Raw genomic sequence first — 12141 nt, forward strand, 5'->3', positions numbered from 1 at the left:
ATGTATGGATGGGGGAATCATCTCATACAGCATACCTAATGACATAGTAAATAGTATTATGTTCTTAAAAATACCTTTTCTTTATTTCTTACCACCATCTGTAATACATGTATATGTATACACTTTTTAAGCGAAAAATAGAGCAAATGTTCGACACGAGATGTTCTGATTTGCTACAAGACAAACATACCATTTTCAACCTTGGACACAGGTTTTTAATCGGCGCGAATTTCACACCGGGTGCAGATAAGAAGTTAAGGTACACCAAGATTGGTCGTGGGTGCACTTAAGGTGCACCCACGACCAACGATAGTTGGGCACTATTTAAGACATGTGGAACTTGTGGTTTTTAGGAGTCATTACGATACGTGCTAATTGCGAAGGACACACTGTATACGCAGTTTCTTTAAACACCTCGATCAAAATAGGGGCTGTAGCTGGATGCAATGCCAACAATGACATGTAATTCTTGCCGAAAAGGAAAGGATTTTCGCGGCAGAATGCTTTCGCGATCATGACCTACTCGAGAAATTTGTGAAAACCTACTTAACGCGAAATTTTCTGTTAAGACAAGCATATTTCGGCAATGGATCAATGAGGATTTGATTGTCGAAGGGACCTTCTGAAATACATTGCTATCACAAATCATAGTTAGCCTCTTTCTGTTTGCGGAACTGAGAGTTTTTGGAAACTCAGCCAAGAGCCTCCTTGATTATGTTGAAATGCAGAATTTTGCATGGCATGAGCGTACGTGTATATCTCAAATGCATTTGTGTACAAATTAAATTCTTTAAGACTGCAGTCAGTGCTGACCCCAAACATTTGTCGGTCAAATGCCAAACACATCAACTGAAACCACGGACGTTTAATAGAGCGTAAACGTAATTCACAACAACATCTATCAAAGGTAAAATCACACAATTACCATGCGACAAGAATAATTAGGCATATCAAGCTTCGTTTGGTCAATAGTTCGCCAAAAGTAAATCAAATTCGAAGTAAGTGAGGACGTCAGCGTCTACGTCTCAGAGCTCCGCTACAAGTGGCGCTGATCAGGAAAATGGTGAATTTCGAAAATAGCATGTTTAGTCACCTCTCTGATCTGGTGTCCCTAGTTCTGCTGCGACAGACACAACCGATGCAATAGAGCCTGATATTAGCAAGACAACGTTTAATCAATAACAACACAACCAGCGTCAATAACTGTATTTGTTAAAATTGATTCAAAGAAAACAGTGGATAAACTTATTTTGCTTTGAAAATGGATATCGTGGAATAGAATCCGACCCCATACGCATGTTCACATATAAAAATGTAGTTACGTAACTATTTGTGATCCGGATCCTTGAACCTGAATAAGACTTATGCTTTTTGTCACTACGACCTGTGATCATGATTGCATGCAAAAAAAATCGCTCGTTTACCATGTTTACGGTGGTCATCGTAGGTCCTTGCATGGGTCAGGAATCGATTATCGCGGCTCTGATCTCCCCGGCCAAAATCCAGAATTAAGATTTGTATAAGATTTTAAAGATATTATTCAGTTTTGTGAACGAGTGCATGTACATTTCGTTGCAAGATTTCTTAGTTTAGATCTTAACTATATTAGGAATCTGGCAAGAATCCTCTTACGAATGTACAGTGTAGCTCGTAATAAAGGACGGTAAAATACTAGTATGCTATCTCTATCGTCTTATCAGTTGTTTAATCGGGTATAGCATAGAAACTTCTTAACCTGTTTCCTACTTTTATCATCCTGTTTGCATTCCTGACTAGCCGGACTAGTATGGGTTATGTTTTATGAGATGCCTATAATCAAGTTGTTCACTGACATGATAATTATGATTAGACGTAAAAAGAACTTAGAGCGTTTTGGCATTTATTAGGCAATTACAATTTGAAATTCAGCCTTTGGAGCAGAAATATCAGTCTCAAGGGACAATTTGGGCGTGGATTGTAGCTTGTCATGAGGTTAGTAAAAGCGCCATTAGGGTATTAAAAGGACAGGCTCATGGTCAAATCCAACATCTGCTCCTGGAGAGATCCTGGTCTTAGCCATGTTGATGCTGCTCATGAACCTTTTCGTAACCATAATGTAGCCGATCTTGTTGTGTGTGTTACCACTAGGAGAATGCCAGGTTGTCTTTCGACTGAGTTTTTGAGGCTGGAAGGTGTTGGCTATGGCGAGTTCGTGGAATCTAGCAAATTCAATTATCCGGAGGCCACTAGAATATATGTATTGTGGTGGTAGGAATCTAGGTAATTCTAAGCTATTTTAACAAAAGCCCTTACAGGCCTTTTTGTCTCAAAATAGCTTAGAAACCCCTAAGAACCAGACACCACAATACATATATTCTATCATTCATGAAATGGTAAGGGAAGCGTTGCAGTGAAATGGTAAGGGAATACTAGAGTTCAATGGGTTATTCCATTAAAATAAATGGCCTTTTTACTGTCTTCATTAACCAAAATTCAAGGAAAAAATTCAAGTAAATTAAATGTATTATCCAATAGCAAATCAACATAAAAGTAAATTCACCTATGACTTCTTTAATTTAGAAGTAACTGTTAATACTAATAACTTCTTCAGACTACAAGAAACTAAGATAACACCTGGGTTTTTGAGCCTGAAAAATAAGAAAGACTGTCTGCGACTGGAAAAGAATCCATTATCGTTTTACCAGAACCAATTTAACATGGCTGTTTGGTTTGCTACAACAGGTTGTGGTATTTCAATAGACGATCACTTGAATCACAGTGACCCATTGTTAAGGTCAATTTACAGGTTTCATGTTTACTATCAAATATTGAAGATCATGAAGAATCTAGAGATACCAATTCCAGGTGAAAGTGATTTTAATGAGACAAACAATAACATTAACCGTAGGAAACTAGGAGGGTTATTGAGTGAATTTGGTTTAAAAGACGAGTACGATTTCTCTGTGTTTGAAAATAACGGTGGTTGGAGGTCATGGAATGTACCGGATTACAACCCGAACATAACTGATCCCGGATATTACATCAATGATTCTAAAATCAATTTCTTCCTCATGCAAGTTCATGAAAATAGAATGCCACCGATGTTCAGTAAAGACTGGGATGCTGGAATGGCTAATTTCAAATATCCAGATATTTTCATCAAGGATCATGTCAGGAGACACAAGAATGTATTTGATGTAATTACACAAAATGAATGTCAAACCTATCAACAATTCATGATATTTAAATCAAATGGTTTCTCTAATCCTGGAATAGAGAGGTTAAATGATACAATAAGAACATATGTTTACTGTATTCTGGGTGCTCAGGCGTTGACCAGAACACCAATAATTGGAGTACCGGGTACAGAATTGGATGCACAGAAGGAATTTAACAAACTATTAAAGGACTCGATTAATCAACATCCTGATATTCCCACTTCAATTCAAAGATACCAAAAAGCAGTGAGTGACACTCATACAAGACTAGATTATGTAATATCACCAGGATTGTATGTCATAGGATCAAATATGGTACTCGTTATTGGTAAGCTGGATAACTACAATAATAACATTTTAATAGCGCCAAAAAATGCTAAACCCGGTAAGAATGACATTAACCACAAAAAGACCTTACCACCACCACTGATGGAAGGAAATAGCTCTAAGAAAATAAGAGTTAAGAGTAGCGTTGGTACGGACAAAGTCCCGAGAGCAAAGCTCGAGACCAGTCATAAACCAAAGAGTAATGTTGATACACCAAAAACAACTGAAACCTCAAAGAATACTCCTACTGCTACTAAACTTGACACCAAAGTTGAGAAGGAGGATGATACTCATGAAACAATTAAATTCATGCTTTACTCAGTTGTTGGTACATTGATTGTTTTTATGGTTAGATAAATAAGTAATTATGGCTGAAGGAGGTGAAAATTATGAAATGGATGATTACGATTCACAATCATCATCATCATCATCAGGAACTTTTGAACAAATTCTAGAAATGAGAAAGGATGATTTAATTAATCAATATTATCACGCAAGATACAACACAGGTGAAACCAATAGAACTTTTCAAGATGACGGCACAACATACAACACAGGAGGTGAATATATCCAAATGGATGAGATAGATCCTAATACAGGTGAAATCAATAGAACTTTTCAAGATGACGGCACAACATACAACACAGGAGGTGGAAATCTTACTACTGAAACTTCATTCAGTACACCAGAAAGAGTAAGAGGTATTGTCCCTGAATTGATGGAAAAGGAGTTAAGTTACGATACAATAGAGGATAAACTTGATAAAGCATTGGGAGGATCAATCTGGAATTATGACAAGAAAAAATTGAGTAATCTTTCACCACACATTAGTTACAATGGAAACAAACTTTATTACAATCCGAGAAATTCTGAATTTGATTTGATAAAAGATAAACGAGGAAACAAAAATTTATTTGAATATTCTGATAAAAATGGAGAAAAGATAAAGTTAATTCCTTTAACTAAGGATAATGGAATCTTCTATGCTGAAGGCACATTAAAGACTAAGTTTGGTACTAGATTTGTTGACATGATTAGAGGTATGATTGCACCTGACCCACCAGTAAGGAAACCTACATTAGTAACCCCTGAAACACAGGCAGTAATTAATGAGGTAAACAGTTCAAACCAACCAATAGATAAATTAATTGATTCTAATGATGATGAACTTAAATCACTGGGTTTTACTGAAAATGCCTTGAGAGAACTTAGAGGGTTAAAACAGGCTGGTGATGATCTAGCTGCAGTAAAGAGGGATAAGGACATGCAAATACAAGAACTAGAAAATCAACTTCATAATTTAACAAGAGACTATGTAAAGTCTGTAGAAGAAGATACTGAAGACACGGTGGAGTTGAAAAAGCAAATAGATGAACTAAATGACAAATTGTATGAGGAACAGTCAAAGGTATGGAGGTTAGACAATGACAGGGAGTCACAAACTAGAAGAATTAAACGTTTAATTGTTGATGTTCTAAAGAAACCAGATTCAACTATTCCTCTGAAGGACAGAATAAAGTTACTTTTTAAGACATATGGTGTAACTATTAGCGCCATAATAACAGCTGTTGTAATGACATTTACAACTCTAGGTCTTAGTATCAGTAGTGCTTTAAGTGGTACCACTAAATCTGTAAAACCAACTCCAGGACCAGACCCAACTCCAGGACCAGACCCAACTCCAGGACCTACACCAGAACCAGGACCAAAACCATCAATACCAGATAAAGTAAAAGAAGGTCTCAAGAAGTTTGCTGAATGGCTAAAAGAACTAGCCAAGAAATCAGCTGCGGCTTTACCGGGAATCATCGGTTCTATCGTATCATTTCTCCTGAAAACAATTGGTGCAGTTGTTGGCTTTCTAGCTGAACATCTGATCATAGCAGTTATTGCTATTGTGAGCTCCATAATTTATGGTTTAATTGGGGGTGTTAAAGCCTTAAAATCACGTAAAACAGTAAAATCACGTAAAAGGTCTTAGGTTACCTTCTATCAAAACAATGTTTAAAAAAATAATTATTATGTAAATATGAATAAATACATCTCATTAAAAGACTATTATTCTAGTGAGTCGGACTTCGTCCTGAGAGCAGAGCTCGAGTGGAACAATGAGAATCTTAAAGGATACATTCGTCCTAGGGTCATGGATCGAGCAGAGCTCTCAGGACTGCGTCCGACTAGAAATTTTAGTGAAGAAAATGTCAGCAAGAATTATGACAGTGGGAAATTTGATAAGCCTACTCGAGCTATGCTCTCAAGACGAAGTCTGACTAGGACAAAGTCCCGAGAGCAAAGCTCGACTGAGACAATCAAAGTAGTCCTGCCAAGAATGAAAGAATATGACGTCAGTACCAACACTAATGCTCAATTCTGCCGTAATTGTAAAAGGTGGACACTTTTTGAGTATCAAAAAAACTTGAATTCAGCAAGGTACGCAGCTAAAACTGTGAAGTATCAATTCTGCACCAATTGCAATTCGACTACTTACGACGATGATTTTAAAACTCTTGAGATCAATATTGACAACAAGACACGTTACTTTGACAGTATTCTAAGGAAACTTGGATGGAGTCGGCTGTCCGAATCGGCAGTTAAGTATTTAAAGGACTTTGTGGAAGGGTATTTACAGTGCTACTTTTCAAGTCACAGAAAATGTCTTAGTAAGCAGAGATATGAAAGTACTCTTCAGTCAGCCCTAAAAATGGGTATTAACACTCTCCCCTCTAAGTTTTGTAACCAAGGGTTACATGGTGAAGCCATGCTTTTTAAATTTCACTGTGGGGAATATGATTGGTTTCTTGCCATTGAATTTATTAACAGGGCAATTGGTAAACCGCAATTAACCGATGAGAATATCACTGACCTTAGACTAGTGTACTATGCTTTCCTTAGATTTCTGCATTACTGTGGTGTCAAGGTCACCATTAACTACAAGGTATTTTTACACCAAGCCTTTAAAACGCTGAAAATTGATTATGTAATATTTACACCTTTTTTAACCAACAAGGAGCGAGTAAATGATTTGGAGATATTATGGTATGATTTCACTCAAAGTATTTTCTTCCAGAATTACAAGGTTGAGAAGGAATATGACCAGGATATTGACAAGCAGTTTGACGTTTTACTGAGTGCCAGTGCAGGTCGAGACATTAACTGCATCAGTAATATTAAGTTTACACCAGCCGGACTTCGTCCTGAGAGCACAGCTCGAGCCGGACTTCGTCCTGAGAGCACAGCTCGAGCCGGACTTCGTCCTGAGAGCACAGCTCGAGCTAGTGTTAAGATGCAATAAAGTTGTGAAAACAGCATTTTGCACTTAACAGTCATTTTTCCATAATTTTAAATGAATAATCAGCAAATGAATAGTCAGACATCTGCAGTGATTGAACAACAGATGAAACAGATTGGTGTTATGAGTCCTGAGAGCTTAGCTCGAGTTGGGGCTTCTAACCAACAGAATACTGGTAGTTACCAACAAAACAGAACTAACTTTCAACAGAACTGCTCTACAAATCAACAAGTTTCAAACAAGCAGTTGAATAGTTCAAATTTTGTTAATCCTAGTCAAGGAATAGTTAATCCCAGTCAAGGAATAGTCAATTCTAGTTGCCAACTAGGCTAAACTCGAGCTACGCTCTCAGGACAAAGTCCGACTAGCAATCAACAAAATTTGAACTATTTGACTGATAGTGGCCTTAAAGCCAAACAAGACTTAGAGATTCTAGTTGCAACTGGTAAAAGCAAGGATTTCCTTAATAAACAAATAACTTTTAATGACTTAGATAATATGACTGAAAAAGAAATCTTAAAACATCATAGAATGTATGAAACAAAGATGGCTGCCAGACTTAATGATTCTTTGGGTAAGACAGTAATTAAAGCTTACACTAAATTATCAAGGTGGTTATTACCAATAGATGATGAAGATAATCTTTACCATGATCTTAGAAATGATTATTTGATAACTAACGAGTTGGATAAATGGCTTGGATGGTTGAGTTTGAGAATGGGACCATTAACTGCACTTGCCTCAACAACACTTATTACTTTAGGTCATTGTCATGAGGAATCATCTATGACTGCATCGAGTATGACTGCATCAAATATGAATACACCAAATATGACTGTCTCTGAATGTGACAAATCAATAGATGAAAGTCTAGATATCACAGGTAGTGATGATAAAGAAGACTAAATTAACCTGGTTATGAGAACATAGTTCGAATTAAATTCGGCCAAGATAAATGGAACTTGAAACTGTAACTGATACTACTCGAGCTATGCTCTCAGGACAAAGTCCGACTAAAGTTTCAGTGTCTAAGAAACCTCGATCAGAGAAACAATTAGCATGGTCTAGAGAACTGGGTAGAAGATCTAAGGAATTTAAGAAGATAAAAAAGGATAAGACGACATTTAAAGTACAGGACTCCTCACCAAACAACAGAGTTGTGGAAAAGGAGGAAGAAGAAGTAGAGGAAGAAGAACCACAATCTCAAAATACTGATGTATCACTGCGTGAATCTAGTAGTAATACTTATGTCTATGTACTAGGTTTAGGTGCAATTATTTTAGCATCATTTATCATGTTTAAGAAACTTACTAAAAAAGTAAGTAAAGAGCAGCGATCAGGCTTGAGTCGAGCTATGCTCTCAGGACAAAGTCCGAATGAAGCAGTCATGAAGGGATCAATCGAGCTATGCTCTCAGGACGAAGTCCGACTTAACCCTCTTGTTAAACCTGTAGTTAAAGAGAAGAAATGTACTATTCCTTTAATGGAATGATCTCATCAGGTGGTCGAGCAGAGCTCTCAGGACCTTGTCCTAGTCAAGCTTTGTTCTCTGGACCTTGTCTCAGTCAGACTTCGTCTTGAGAGCAAAGCTCGATTCTTAACTCTAAAGAAACCTCTGTTCCTCTGAAATTAACTAGCTTACCATTCTCATCAGTGATTTCGAATTTTATGTGATTAGTACACTTATTTATCGTTTTCTTACAATTCGGTTCGTATCGCTGCATTTTTATTTGGTCACCATCTTCTACAGGTATGATGCAGAAAATGTTAGATGGTTTATTGTTGTAGAGGGTATTAGCTTTGTCAACCAAATTAGCTTGCAGGAATAGATATTTCCTGTAAAAGTTGAGTGGTCTTGTGGAGTAGTATTTTCCTTTCTTGGTGAATTTAGTTTGCTTAAAGCCAAACCACTCATTCACCACTGTGAGCTGTTTTTCTATCACCTCTTTTATGGTTTTGCTTATTTGAAAACCTTCTGTGTTTCTCTCAATCTTTATTTTTTCATTTTTATCTAACTTGTCTACTTTCAGAGGGTACTCTTTATCCTCTGTAAGTTCAAGGGTTATGTAATTATTGTTATCACAGTAAATTTTCACATGGCTTATTCCAATTTCTTTTATGTATTTTTGCCATACCTCACAAAACTCACTTAAACTAAAATGTCGAGAGTATGGAAATGTGTATTGAGTAATGGTGTCTTTAGTTGTGGTAGAATCATTTTCCAAATGCCGTTCGCAAATTTTCATGACTTCCTTTTCAAGTGTATCTGTTTCAAGTCCAGGAGCAAATAATGTCCTACACCATAATTTTTTATCTAAGGGCTCATGTGTTGTAATTCTGGTTATTTCGACTAGAAATGAGAAAATCCTTACTCCCTCTGGTAGAAAATCACCTGTCCACCATGAATTGTAAAAGGTTATCGATTTCAAAGTAATGGATTTTATGTCTAATTGGTCTGTTAAGTAGTACTCAAATTTGGCTTCATTACATTCTTGTTCATTGATTATGAAGTCCATTTCTATTTAATTCAAGATATTTATTGAATTTAATAAATTTTAATCTAATAAATAGAATGACTGATAAGAATCAGAAAATACTTTGCACTACATGTGACAAGTACATATCCTACAATAATATGGCTATTCACAGGAGAACCAAAGGTCACTTAAGTAAATTAAATCCGGATTATGTCCCTATTGCTCAACCCCGAGCCCCATCACTGATCCCTAAAACTATGGATAAGAAACTTGCATTTGAGGAAAATGAGCTAGATGGCATAAAGAAAGTGAGTGGAATAGAAATAGTAAAACAATTTGGCAAGCCTGTAGTCACCATTAGTTTGAAGATTGACAGAGAAGCTAAACAAGTGTATGAATACAGAGATAAATTAGAGGAGGTATTATTTCAACTCAATGATTACCATCACAAAATTAGCATATCAGTATTTGCTCAGTTTGATCGTCAGGGTGAAAGTGTAACACACCCCATACAGTCTCCAATGGAAAGCATAATTTCAAGGAACCAGGCAATTTATGCCATAACCAACCAGTTAAACTACATTAAGACACAGATTGAGGAAAGGTACTTTCAAGGGTCTGGACTTACTTTAAATAAAATAGAGTCTTGTAACATGACCATCTGTTCTTACAAGAGGTGTAAAGGTGGTCATTACACTAAATTACCATTTAAAACAAAAGCAGTAATAAATGTGGAATCAAATGACAATAAATGTTTTCTCTGGTCTTTATTGGCCGCTAAATATCTGAAAGAAAATCCAGAGACGGACTTTGTCCTGAGAGCAGAGCTCGAGAGTACATTCAATATCACTACCGATATCAAAATCAAATCATTTCCTGTATGTATTCAAAAGGATATCCCTAAGATAGAGAGTGATAATAATCTCAAGATTAATGTGTTCAAGTTAGAGAACGAATGGGCTAAGAGCACCTGTGAGGCAAAACTAGAACCTCTCTACCTGTCCAAGAATTATGATGATGATGATGTCATCGATCTGTTGTATTTCAAGGACCATTTCATGTACATAAGAGACATCAATCTTTTCTTCAGGACACTAGCTCATAGAGTGTATCTTTGCAGGAGATGCATGAATTACTTTTACAGGAAGTCAACACTAGATAAACATAAAAAGAAATGTGGAGAACACGATTACTGTAAGATTACTTTGCCTCCACCTAACAGTAAATGGTCACAAATTAAATTTGAAAAACACTCATTCAAAAATAGAGTTCCGTTTGTGATCTATGCTGATTTCGAAGCGATAAGCGAACCTTGTTCTTCTGCCGAAGGCAACATACCAGTAGTATCAGTAGAGCCACCTATGATGAAAGAACCGAGTTCAAAGAAACTTTTTAAACAAAATGCATCAGCTGTTGGTGTTTATGTTCACTCAGACTACACACACCTTTACAGTAGCCAGTATGTGTCTCACAGGGGTGCTGATGTTGTAGATGTGTTCTGTAATTGGTTAATCAGGATGGAAGAACAATTCTCTAATTTATTGAACTGTAACTTTCCTCTAACAATGACAGATGAAGACTCGAGCTCTGCTCTCAGGACAAAGTCCGACTGGCATAAATATCAATTAGAAACACATTGTTACTATTGTAATCAACCTTTGGGATATGACAAGGTCAAGGATCATGATCACTACTGTGGTAGATATCGAGGTGCTGCTCACAACTCGTGTAATTTGAATGAAAAGAAAGCTATGTTTGTTCCAGTGTTTTTTCACAATCTCAGTAATTACGATTCTCACTTATTTATTAAAGAATTAATGAATAAGCTACCGAAGTACAAGAAACTGAAAATACTTGCCAAAACATCAGAGGAATACATTTCATTTCAGTTCGGTTGTTTCAGGTTTTTGGACTCGTACAGATTCCTGCAGTCCAGTTTAGACAACATAACCAAATCAATGTTGGATGATGATTTTAAAATTACCAGACAGCTGTTCCCAAATACCACTGACTTTAAGCTATTGAGGAAGAAGGGTTCAGTACCTTACTCTTTTTACACATCACATGAAAGCTACAATGTTACTTACCTAGAAAAGTCTATGTTTTTTGACGAATTGAAAAATGAAATGGCACCTGATTCTGCCTATGATGAGGCTAAGGTAATATGGGATCATTTCAAGATCAGGAATCACGGTGAGTTCATTGACCTCTACCTCAAAACTGATGTGATCCTTTTAGCTGATTTATTTGAGAAATTCAGGGATGTCAATTTGAACTACTTTCAGATAGATCCCTGTCACTGTTACTCGGCACCAGGCCTAACCTGGCAAGCTGGTTTGAAGTACACAGGAATAAACCTAGAACTACTGACTGATACCAACATTTTACTTACTTTTGAGAAAGCAATACGAGGTGGAATTTCGGGTGTTATGGGAACAAGACATGTCAAGGCAGATGAACACCACAAACTACTCTACGTAGACGCAAATAATCTCTACGGCTGGTCCATGATGGAACCTCAACCCTATGGTAGTTTTGAAATGATAGATATTGATCCACTTAACATGAATGTTATCAGTAAAGAGCAGATTATGGCAATTCCAAGTGATAGTGAAGTAGGCTACTTCTTAGAGGTTGATTTGGAGTATCCAGGAAATATTAAATTTAAGTCAAGGAACTTTCCATTCTGTCCCGATTCTCTCTTTATTGAAGATGATGAATTAAGTCCTTACCAGAGAGAGTTACTGGGCGATGATAAAAGATCAAATGTAGAGAAACTAATACTAACACAAAAGGATAAAACTAATTACATAGTGCATTACAGAATGCTACAATTTTACCTAAAGCACGG

Source organism: Lineus longissimus, chromosome 12 (genome assembly GCF_910592395.1).
Source record: "Lineus longissimus chromosome 12, tnLinLong1.2, whole genome shotgun sequence".
NCBI classification, from domain to species: Eukaryota; Metazoa; Nemertea; class Pilidiophora; order Heteronemertea; family Lineidae; genus Lineus; species Lineus longissimus.